Source organism: Dipodomys merriami, unplaced genomic scaffold, assembly GCF_024711535.1.
Source record: "Dipodomys merriami isolate MVZ:Mamm:240054 unplaced genomic scaffold, mDipMer1.0.p SCAF_16, whole genome shotgun sequence".
Lineage (NCBI taxonomy): Eukaryota > Metazoa > Chordata > Mammalia > Rodentia > Heteromyidae > Dipodomys > Dipodomys merriami.
This window is the reverse complement of record NW_027202937.1, coordinates 9,125,134-9,137,465: the sequence shown is the minus strand read 5'-3', so window position 1 is coordinate 9,137,465 and position 12,332 is coordinate 9,125,134. Positions and strand designations below refer to the sequence as shown.

The window sequence follows — 12,332 nt, the reverse complement described above, 5'->3', positions numbered from 1 at the left end:
CAGTCCTGGGGCTTTAACTCAGGGTCTTGGCACTGTCCCTTAGCTTTTTTGCACTTCCACTTGAGCCATAGCTCCACTTTTGGCTTTTTTGGTGGTTAAATGGAGATACATCTCAGGAGAACTTTCTGCCTGGGCTGGCTTCAAATGTCAGTCCTTGGATCTCAGCATCCTGAGAAGCTAGATTACAGGCATGAGTCAATGTTTGAAGGGACAGAGAAGCACAGTTTCTTACCACATTCCTCCCCACGTATCTAAAACCAGTTGTCTCTTACCAAGGCAGTTCTTTACCTGTTTTTTGTTTATTTGTTTGTTTGCTCTCTTTCTCTCCTCTCCTCATCTCTCCCCCTCTTCAGCTTTCCTCCTCTCTCCTTCTCCCTCCCTCTCGGTCTGTCTCTCTCTCTCTAACCCAGTGTTTGTTTTTGAGATGGACACTTGCTCTGCAGCTTATGCTGACCTCAAACTCTTGATACTCCTGTCTCTGCTTCCTAAGTACTGGAATATAGGCATGCACGCCCCCAACCCTTCCTTATTTATGTAGTTAGGTGCATTGTATTTATGTTCGTAGAATAGGTGTAGGCATATGTGTATTTTTTTTTTTTTTTTGGTCGGTTGTGGGGCTTGAACTCTGGGCCTGGGCACTGTCCCTCAGCTCTTCAGCTCAAGGCTAGCGCTCTACCGCTTGAGCCACAGCACCACTTCCGGTTTTCTAGTGGTTTATTGGAGATAAGAGTCTCACAGACTTTCCTGCCCAGGTTGGCTTTGAACTGTGATCCTCAGATCTCAGCCTCCTGAGTAGCTAGGATTACAGGCGTGAGCCACCAGCGCCCGGCTCATGTATTGTATTTTTAAGGACAGCTCACTTTTCGTTTTCTCAGGTTCCTGGAAATGCCCCCCCCCCATTGCAGCCCCTCTGCGCTTAGTTTTGTTCTCCCTGTTCCCAGCCAACCAAGGGGAGCAGCGGTTTTGCGGGCATCAAAGCAGGAAAGCTGCTCAAAGTCCTTTTCAATAACCTGCAATTGCTTCCTCAGAGGGTTAGCTCCAAGGTCAGTAGGCAGTGCCTGCCGACCGCGCCCTTTAAAGGGCCTCCCGACCCAGCCGGCCAGCTCGGGGCGTGGGGTGAACCCCCCGGAGATGCTGCTTTCCTCATAACCTGCGTGTGGTCAGACTCCTGAAGCTCACCTACTCGGGAGCAGGAGGATGTCGCCAGGCCTGTGGGACCGCCCCGCGCCGGCCTCCGGCCTCAGGAGAACGGAGCCCGGGAGCCTGCCAGGTAGCGGTCCCGGTTGCTGTAGTGACTGTGGTGGGCGCGGCGCCCGGGCGCCGACCCGGCGTCGTGACGTCATCGCGCCCTCCCCGGGCGCTCGGCCTCGCGGGCCTGCGTCACGCCGGCGGGGGGCGGGGGAGCGGGGTTCGGCGGGGTTCGGTTCAGAGCCCGGCTACCGGGGCTCTGAGGGGGCCCCGGAACCGGGATAAGGAGGCCCGTCCTCTGCGGCGAAGGGAGGGCGGGGTGGAGCGTGCCCGGTACTTTCCATACGGGTTCCGGGGCGCGGTAGAGGCGCACCGAGAGCGGAGGAAAGCGCGGCGGCCCTGGAACCTGGATATCGCGCGAGGCAAGCCGCGCGCGGGCGGGCGGGCTATGGCGCAGGCGGGTTGCGGGGCCGGCGCTGGTGGCGGGGCCCGGTGCATGGCGGTCTGTCGGCGGAGTCGCCCTCGGGGGCTGTCAGGTTGGTGGCTGCGGGAAGAATGGGTCCACCGTGCTCCAGGCGGGAGGCTGGGCGGGCGCAGGGCCCAGGGAAGGCCCCGAGCCCGTCGTGCCCACCCTCCTCCGGCCCTAGCCCCGCGGCCCGGCCACTGGACGGCGGCCGGGCCTCCCCCCCACCCCCGTCCCTGCCCCTCACCCCCCCCCCCCTTGCGATTCTTACAGGTCTGCCAAACCCCACCCCGTGACCGCTTCCACCTATGTGACCCCACTTCCCAGCCCCTGACCCCAAACCGCACCAGGTGACCCTCAATTCAGTAACTGCTAACCCCGCTCAGGGACCCGCCAACCCAGAGACCCCTGCCCCCTCAGTTCTAATACAGTGACTCACTCGGCTCTAAGATCCCTACATCCCTCCTCAGTGACCCCCAAACTGTCCCAGGTTCCTCACAAAGTTAGTGACTTCTCAAACCTCTTCTGCCAACTCACAAGCCATACTCCAATAGTTTTCCTAATCAGTCGCCTACATAACTCATGATTTTTGCCCTGTAACCTTATAATTCTCAACCCCATGTTATAGTTTTGTCCTACAAACGCCCCACAGTCATCCCTTTCTACCCTTACCCCAGCCCTTCAGAGTCAATCAGCACATGTATTAGTACTGACCCACACCGCACCGTGCTGGTGCTGAGGACGATATTGAGATAAATATGAAGTAGCAGTAACTAGAGACATCAAAAATTCTGGGTTGTGTTGTTCCAGGTTCAGGTTTAGAGAGCCTGCCACTGTTGTGCTTTGGAAAACCTGAGGGAAAGGCCCTTTCTTACCCTGGATTTCAGTTTCTCATCGATATTGTGATATGGTTGGGTTAGATTTCAAGAGTTGCCTTCCATCTGAAACTTTGCAGTTCTCAGTCAAGATAATGATCACAGTCTTGTTTCTATCCCACCCTCAGAAGCTTAGTCTTGTAACCACATGTCAGGGTCTACTTGCTTAATAACTCTTCTCCCGTCATTCCCATGATCCCTATACTCAATACTCATTCCCCTTGCTCAGGCCATCAGTTGCCTTGGTAAAGCAATATAGCTGACAGTTTTAGCTTAGGGCATTGAGGTCATAAATCTAAGTCCCAGCCTAACCTAAGTCTAGCCCTTCAGCTATGAGACTTTTGGCATTACAATTTAGCTTAGTCTCCACTTCTGCTAAGGGAAGATGATAGTGATGCCTGGGGTAACACAGCCAACCCCACTCCTGGCACACAAGGAACCTTTATAGCAGCTGTTTTTACTAAGGACCCCTCAAGCACACACTGAGGATGGGGGTGGGGATTCACTATCCTGAGTGCTAGGGACTTACAGACAGTAAACAATGTGGCCTAAACCAGCCACTACTAACATCTTAGAACTCCAATCTTCGCATCTTGGCTGAGGCCTCTTTTTTTTTTTTTAAACACTGCTATGATACTGCTTTAATGATGATTAGCACACTAAGCATCTCACACTAAGCAAACAAGTTTTACCTTTCAAAAAGCCCAAAAGGTAATGTTATACCCACCATCATTTTCTCTCCTCCCCCCCCCACTTATGGGGGAGGATTGGTTTTAAATGAATGAACTTGAAAAATCACACAGCTAACAGAGCTAGGATTTGAACTCACAGGCTCCAAAAATCCCACCTCACTATCTCCCTTACCTGAATCTCCCTTACCTGAATTACCTGGTTTTCTGCATCAACCTCAGCCCCAGGTTACTTATTTTCTAATCGTTGTTAAGCTCAATACCAACTCATTCCAAGACACAAATACCCTGGGATAGGTGCTTTCTATGTACCCTTTATCCCATTGCTTGGTGTTTTTCTCACCCTACTATTCATGTCTTTTTGCCCCTTAATTCCCTGGGGCCTCTGTACTTTAAATGAGAGGGAAGATACCTTTTTCCTCCCAACTCATAGTTGAGGCTTCTATAACAAAAGACAAATCAAGAGAAAAGCACATAAATGTATTTGATATAACTTTTATGTGACATGAGAGTCTGCAGTAAGGAAATGAAGATCTGAAGAAAAGGTTAATAAACCTGTGTCTTTTTCTGCTAGATTTGGTGGTGAGTGGATAGTTGAGAAGTACTGTGGGATCTAATGATAACAGTTTCCCAAACTGGGGGAAACTGATTGTTCAGCTTCTCTGTGACCCCTTGTTTAAAAATAAAGATGTTCAGGGCTGGGGATATAGCTTAGTGGTAGAGTGCTTGCCTAGCATGCATGAAGCCCTGAGTTCAATTCCTCAGTACCACATACACAGAAAAAGCCAGAAGTGGCACTGTGGCTCAAGTGGTCAAGTGCTAGCCTTGAGCAACAGAAGCTCAGGGACAGTGCTTAGGCCTTGAGTTCAAGCCCCAGGACTGGCTCTAAAAAAAAAAAAAAAAATGTTCCTTTCCTTTGGGTATAGGGAGAGCACCTGGCACATGACAGGCCTTATAATCCGCTTCATGGAAAAGGGAGAAAGATGAGAATGACCTATTCACTGCTGTCATTTTTCTCAAATTGCCATGTTTTGGGGTAGCATTTCTTTGTGTGTATGTGTGCGTGTTCGCATGCACACATGTACATAGGCACCATCTCAAAGGTTTTTTTTTTTTGCTCAAAGCTAGTGCTCTACCATTTGAGCCACAGTTCCACTTCCAGCTTTTTTGGGGGAAGGGGGTAGTTAATTGGAGATCAGAGTCCCATCATGGACTTTCCTGGGCTGGCTTCAAACAGTAAGCCTCAGATCTCAGCCTCCCAAAAAGCTAGTAGTATAGATGTGATCCATTGGTGCCCAGGTGGGGGAGCATGCCTTGAACCAGTTAACCTTAAAAACCTGTCTATATCCTTTGCCCAGACATTCTTGGAGCACCCAGACCTCAGCCCATAATCTCACCTAAAATGTCTGCAGCTTCCCAGACACTTTACCTCCAATCCTCTGATCCATGTAGGTCTCTTATGCCTCTCCCCCAGGAATCCATGTATCCATATTCTGTAAGACCATCTGTCCCAGTGTGTATGGGGTTTGAACTCAGGGACTTGAGTTTGCTAGGCGGGCACTCTGTCTACACTTGAGCTACGCCACAGCCCTTTTTCCTTTAGTTACTTTTTCAAGTAGGATCTCATTTTTGCTCTGGCAACTTGGAGTACAGTCCACTTACCTATTAGCTCCTGCTTAGCTGGAGCTTAGCTGCAAGTCACCACATGGACATTTTCCTTGAAATGGGGTCTCTAGTATATCTTCTGGACACTATTGGCCTTTCTTGTTTATTAGCCTCATCCTGGGATCCTCCTAATCTCTAATTGTTCTTTGTTTAGTGACCTTATGTGCCCAGTTTCAATGAAATGAATCCCTTCTATCTCAACATGAACTCCATCCACAATAACCTATGCATTCCCATTCTAAGGTCTTGCCTCCAGACCCCTGCCCACAAACATCATCTCATGGTGTTTCCTTCATTTTCATCATGAGTTTTTAAGCCAAAATTGTCTATCACCTTCCTTCTCCAGCTTTCTCACAATATCTTCTTTCTCCTTCCCTCTTTTCTCACCATCAGCATCTCTGCAATCTTTGTAACTGATTGCAAAGCAAATCCCTTCCCACGCTGCCCCTGAGCTCTCCTGTGCACCTAGTTAGAGGGGCATGTGAATGACCCTGCTGTTCTCAGACCTTCTCCCATCGGCTAGTAGACTCATTAGCCATTTTGGTTTATCCAAAGACCTGCATCTTTTCTGGGAACTTGTGTTTCTGATAATAAATCACTGCGATCTCTGTTTTTAGGCTATTAGGGAGAATGTTTTTTCCTATTTATGAAGGTACTTGCTGTCTGTACCCTTAGGGTGAGAATGCCTTGAGTGTCAGCATTAGACCGAAGGTTTTCCAAGCTTTTGGCAAGACTTTTGCTCTCCAATCTGCCCCTCCTACTGGAAACTGAATGGTGGGTCAAAAATATGACATTAAAAAATCTTCAACTTGGCTGGGAATGTGGCTTAGTGGGAGAGTGCTTGCCTAGCATGCATGAAGCTATGGGTTCTATTCCTCAGTACCACATTAAAAAAAAAAAAGCTGGAAGTGGTGCTGTGGCTCGTGGTAGAGTGCTAGCCTTGAGCACAGAGAGGCTCAGTGACTGTGCCCAGGCCTTGAGTTCAAGCTCCAGGACTGGCAAAAAATAAAAATTAAAAATCTTCAACTGCCAGGCACAAGTGATTTACACCTGTAATCCTAGCTACTCAGGAGATTGAAGCCAGTTTATCAGGAAAGTCCATGAGACTCTTTCTGCAATGAATTAACAAAAGAGCCAGAAGCAGAGCCGTGGCTCAAGTGGTAGAACACTAGCCTTGAGCAAAAGAAGCTCAGAGACAGAGCCTAGACCCCGAGTTCAAGTCCCAGGACCAACACACAGACACACACACACACAGACACACACAGACACAGACACACACAGACACACACACAGACACACACACAGACACACACACAGACACACACACAGACACACAGACACACAGACACACACACAGACACACACACACACACACACACACACACACACACACACACACACACACACACACACACACACACACACACACACACACACACACACACACACACACACACACACACACACACAACCAAAAGTCTGTTCTGTGGATCACCAACTTCCCAGTCTCTGAAAACGGTACTTATTAGCTATACAAGTACAGCATAGAGGGAAACTTCATTTAGGGAAGGGGTGTGTACCATGGGTCTATAAACTGGGTGGACTTAAAAAGGAGATTTGACTCTGGACTGGTTTTATCTTTCTTAGAGTACAGAACATATTCTGCCTTATACTTTAGTTATTTGTGTATTTTTCTCTTTCCAACCATCCTTATTACTTCCCTGAGAACCCAGTTGCAAGGTTTCCTTTATTTTCTGTTTTTTTTTTTGGCCCTGGGGTTTGAACTCAGGGTCTGGGCAATGTCCCTGTGTCTGAGCTGTTTTGCTCAAGGCTACTGCTCTACCACTTTTGAGTCACAACTTCACTTCTGGATAAGAATCTCGGACTTTCCTGCCTGGCCTGGATTTGAACTGCAATCCTCAGATTTCAGCCCCCTGAGTAGCTAGGATTGCAAGTATGAGTCACCAGTGTCTGGCTGTCTTCTGCCATTTTAATCCTTCTCATATTTAGAATATGAAAAGAATCAGTAAATACTTACTAGATTGGGTTAATTCAACTCAGAAATTCTGAGTCACATGCAAATAAGTAAAAAAAACAGTTCATGGGGCTGGGGAGGTGGCTCAGTGGTAGAGTGTTTGTCTTACATGCATGAGGCCCTGGGTTCAATTCCTCAGCACCACATAAACAGAAAAAGCCAGAAGTAGCGCTATGGCTCAAGCAGCCTTGAGCTGAAGAGCTGAGGGACAGCGCCCAGGCCCAGAGTTCAGGTCCACGGCCAGCAAAAAAAGAAGAAAAAAAAAAACAGTTAATGTCTGTACTTATCTCTGAGCATGATAATTGATAACTCCCTTGATTTAGACAGTCTTCGTTTTTCAGTCATTGTTCTTGTGAAGGAATGAGTAAAAATGGTAGGTTTGTCTTGTCCTGTATAGACCTGTTCTCAAGAAAAACAGCTAAGTGAAATATATTTAGTGAGAGTCAGAGAGGATCACAGAGTAGGGGAAACAAATTGGCAAAATGTTGAAAATTGTTGGGTCCATGAAACTCGATATACTATTTTATTTATTCACTTACTTATTTTGGTGCTGGTCCTGGTGCTTGAAATCAATACCTAGGCACTCTCTCTGAACTTGTTTTCCTCAAAGCTTTTCCTCTACCACTTAAGCCACAGTTCCATTTCTGGCTTTTTGGTAGTTTTTTGAAGATAAGAGTCTCACAGACCTTACTACTCAAGCTAGCTTCAAACTGATCCTCAGATCTCAGCCTCCTGAGCGCCTAGGCTTATTAGGCATAAGCCACAGCACCTGGTTCAGTATACTACTCTTTCTGCTTTTGTATATGTTGAAAATCCATAATAACAAACTTGAGGGTGAGGTAGCTTGATGAACAAGTGGAAATTTAGCTCTATTCCTTGAAAACATCTCAAAGTAAATGAACTGCTGTTACTGCATCAAGACTATTATCTAAGTTAAATAGTATATTTATTCCTTACCTGTGACCTCTTGTTTGTGAGATACCAGTGGGCTAAATTTAAAAATTAGTACTCAGCAGAATTCTGTACCTGGTGGCTTAAGAATTGTAATATCCTAGCAACATGCATTTGTTGCCCTGGGGTTTCTTGCTTCCTAGTACTGGTTTGGTTTCTGATGGAAAATAGATGGACTAGACTTGAGAAGGTGAGACAGTAAGGGTGAATCAGGACCTCCCAAGGGATGGGAAGAGACCACAGCTTAACTAGGCTCTCCACTGACTGGCCTAAGCTTTTAGCTTATTGACAGATTCTAAAGGTGTGAATGTTCAGTCCTTCACAGATCCATTCACTCATTTCTAGAAGTATTTGGAGAATGTTCTGTATCATATACTTTTCTAGGCACCAGAGATAAAGCATTGATCTCATCTATTGGGAAGTGGATGAAGGAGGACAGACAAAATAAACAAGTAAAATGTATACTGAGACAATTAAGTGGAGAAGAGATGCCAAGATTCCAGGTGTTGTGATGTTAAATAGCATGTTCAAGAACCATCTCACTAAAAAGATAACATTTGAGCAAAGACCTGAAAGAAATTAGAGGTGAGCCAAGGATATATATTATGTCAGGGGGAGTTTATTCCATTCTGGGTAAACAGCAAGTTTAGAGGCCCCAAGGCAGGAGTGTGTTTGTTGTGTTAAACATGAGGAAGCCAGCTGGAATGGCTGTGGGGGAGTAAGAGAGGAGATACAGCTGGTGTTCAGTGGGAGTAGATTGAGGGCAGACCATAGGTCTTGGGGGCCACTGGCTTTTATTGTGAATTGTGATGTGCATTTATCCATTAGAGGATTCTGAACAAGTAAGTGACATGTCTGACTTAGGTTCTCCTTCTGGCTTCTGTGTTGAGAATAGGCTGTCATAGGGCAAGAGTAGAGGAGAAACTGATGTGGAGGTGTAAAGCAGTGGTCCAGATGAGAGAAGTTGGTGGCTTGAATCCAAAATAAAGCTGTAGAAGAGTAGATATAGTTCAATACTGATCTACTGATGAACTGAATATAACAAGTAAAGATGTTGAGGATGGCTCCTCATTTTTGGCCTGAGCAAATAAAGGGTGGAACCTATTTTACTAGAATGGAGTGTTCAGAGTAGGGCAGGTTGTGAGAAGAGGGAAATACAGAGCACTTTTGAATATGTTGTTGATAAACAGCTGGATATACAAGTCTACACTGGGTAACAGATGAGAGGGTTCAGTGTCAGGCTGCCCTCTGTTAGTAGGTGTCTGAGCCTTTGGGGGCTCTTCCAGCAGCACTGACTGCCTCTTCAACTGCATTTACCACTTTTGGCTAGAAATGAGCTGTCTTTCTAAGCTGGTCACACTGTAAGAGTTGAACTAGGTGCTTAGGGGCAATCTATCTGTGTACTCTGAACGTTTTGGAAACTGTTTAATACTACATGAGGTAGTAGAATTGGTGGTAAGATTCTTTCTTTCCTTTATTCACTAAGGTAATACCCAGGGAATGTCTGCCATGTACTGGTGCTGTGCCACCCAAGCTTATAATGATGGAGACAATCTACCCCTGGAGCACAACAAATGACCCCTGCTCCCTGGTGAGCTTCACTGGCAAATGCATAGGAACCACGGGGCTAAAATCTGAGATTGGTATGATGTTAGTCAGGTAAAGCTTTTCTTGACATTGGTCTGGGAGGAAACCATGAAATGTAGCTGTGGGGGCAGGGGGAGATGATATTTCAGGTCAGCAAAGGTCCACCAGCTGAGGCTAGGAGAGAGTTCACATGGTGATGTTGGGAAGAGCTGGGAGAGCTCAGTTCCTTCCCCAGTTCCTCTTTTACTCAGCATTTACTCTCTTTCTAGAACCTTTTCTTAAGAAACTGGTAGTTTTATAATAGATGAAATCTGCTCTTATTCAATTAGATCTAATTAATAGTAATTGGAACTGAATTAGGAATCAAATATGAGCTAAACTGCTCAGTTAGCTATGTGACCAATGGCATAATCATTTGGAATCTACATAACCATTCTTTGTTAGGTGCCAATTAAGCTGAAAGGCATGCTCTCCAGGAACTTAAATTATAATCAGTGTGACAGAAAGTAAGAGTGTGCTATCTCCCACTGAAAAGAGTCAAGTGTTGAAGAAAACACATACTGTGGCAATGGAATCCTTTAACTGCATCTGGAAGCTGTCCTCCCTTAGCTGTTTATCCCTGTGTCACTTAGATGTCAGTGTTAATTCAGTAATGACTCATCAGCTGGAGGGATCCATCGCAAGACCCCAGGTAGATGCCTGAATCACTGCATAGTATCAAATCATATATATATATTATATATATATATAGTATATATATGTATACATATATATTCCTATACATATATCCACAAATGTAATGCTTTTTCTTCTTTAAAAAAATTTTTTTGGTCATACTTAGGTCTGAACTCAAGGCCTTGCACTTGTTAGGCAGGTACTCTGTCACTTGAGCCACGCCTCCAGTCCTCCTCTTAATTCAGTACTTACTAAACCTTGGCCATAACTTCTATAGTTTTAGGCAAACAAACATGAATTTTCTTCTCAGCTTTATAGATGGAAACTTTAACAACCTCAGCATATAATTCTCTGTCTTATCAAGAATTTCATTTTCTGTGTCAACATGTGAAGAGCTTCCTTGTTTATATCTACATCTTGTAGAAGTTCTGTATTGAAAGTCTTTATGCTGTTTTCATTCTTTTGCTGTTATTACACAGGTGCATCATCAATAATCTTGGATATATACCATTTTTCACATGTGTCTACCTGTAGACTAGATGTGAAGTTGTTGGATCAGATGGTATGTACTGCATTAATTTTGCTTGATAGTGCCCAACTTCTCTCCAGAGTGTCCCAGTGTGGTCTCCCAACAGTTCATGACTATGTTTCTCACAGCCCCCTAGACATTGCTTGGAGTTAAGAATGTAACAGGGCTGGAAATGTGGCTTAGTGACAGAGTGTTTGCCTAGCATGCATGAAGCCCTGAGTTTGATTCTTCAGTAACACATAAACAGAAAAAGCTGGAAATGGTGCTCTGACTCAAGTGGTAGAGTACTAGCCTTGAGTAAAAGAAACTCAGGGACAGTGCGTAGGCCCTGAGTTCAAGCCCCAGGACTGGCCAAAAAAAAAAAAAAAAAGTAACAGTTTCTCTGGAGATCAATATAAGAAAATGAATCATGTGGTCCTGCTGCCACTTTCTTCCATAAGACAAAACATTTCAAGAATATTTTGAACTATCATTAAAAAACCAAATGTCCACCTCAGGTGGTTGTAGGAAAGAAAGGAAGAAAATCCCTAGAGGGAGAAGTTCCCTGAATCAGTATTTACAGCAGCATGAATTGAATAGGAAGCGTATTTTTCATTGCAGGAACTAGAAGAAAATGAAGGAGGCAATGAGGAAGGCTGTGGCAAAAGTAAAAGAAAGCCTAAGAGGGGAGGGACTGGCAATCAAGCCCTAGGTTTATCACAGAACTGCCTTGCAGTTCAATGCTAGCATCTTTGCTTTAACCATTTTTTAAAAATTGTACTTTTTTTTTTGTTTTTGTTTTTGTTTTTGGTCAGTCGTGGGGCTTGAACTCTGGGCCTGGGTGCTGTCCCTCAGCTCTTCAGCTCAAGGTGAATACTCTACCACTTGAGCCACAGCATCACTTCTGGTTTTTTTGGTGGTTGATTGGAGATAAGACTCTGAAGGACTTTCCTGCCCGGCTGGCTTTGAACCATGATCCTCAGATCTCTGCCTCCTGAGTAGGAAGGATTGCAGGCGTGAGCCCCTGGCGCCACTGCTTTTAGCACAACATTCATTTCTGTTTGGCCTCTTCTGGCCTTGTCCACTTGGAATTGATGTTTATTCAGGTATTACCTGGATGAATGTTAACCGTATGTATTTTTTTCACTTATAATTAATTTGTTAACCCCCCGTGACTCTAGATGTTCTTCATGGTTCTTGTCTGAAACATTTATTCATTTTGTAGCTAACTCTTGTTTTTTGTTTTTGTACATTGTTTTGTGGGATAAATTATGAGGACAGGGTTGTTGAATCTTCAGTTTTTCCCATTGGGGATTAAGCATTGACTATTCTCTTAGGAACCCAGAGCAATCTCCAGTGCGGTCATCAGCAAGGCACATTGGTGTCTGTCTCTCCCTCTTGCCAGCCTCAGGTGTTAGTTGTTGGGTTTTTTTTTTGGTTTTTTTTTTTTAATTAATTGTTTCTTAAGTGGTTTTAAATTTACAGAAAAAAAAACTGAACAGGGCTGGGAAGGTGGCTCAGTGGTAGAGTGCTTGCCTAGCATTCATGAGGCCCTAGGTTCAATTCCTTAGCACCACTTAAGCAGAAAAGGCCAGGAGTGGCACTGTGGCTCAAGTGGTAGAGCACTACCCTTGAGCTGAAGAGCTGAAGGATAGTGCTCAGGCCTAGAGTTCAGGTACCAGGACCAGCAAAAAAA

General features: G+C 45.3%; 1 protein-coding gene across 7 annotated transcripts in view; it reads left to right on the top strand.

Moving 5' to 3' along the window:
- The first annotated feature begins 1,420 nt into the window (after window positions 1–1,420).
- The window catches only part of Znf76 (zinc finger protein 76), a 36,449-nt gene continuing 25,537 nt past the window's right edge, over window positions 1,421–12,332 (top strand). For 4 of the 7 annotated variants that reach the window (XM_070023921.1, XM_070023919.1, XM_070023918.1 and 1 more), the window contains exon 1: window positions 1,421–1,724. The gene's annotated coding sequence lies outside the window, so the exon portion shown is untranslated. Of the gene's footprint in view, window positions 1,725–9,352; window positions 9,458–10,604; window positions 10,691–12,332 lie in introns of those variants that run through there. The other 3 variants (XM_070023916.1, XM_070023915.1, XM_070023917.1) reach the window with 3 other exon arrangements.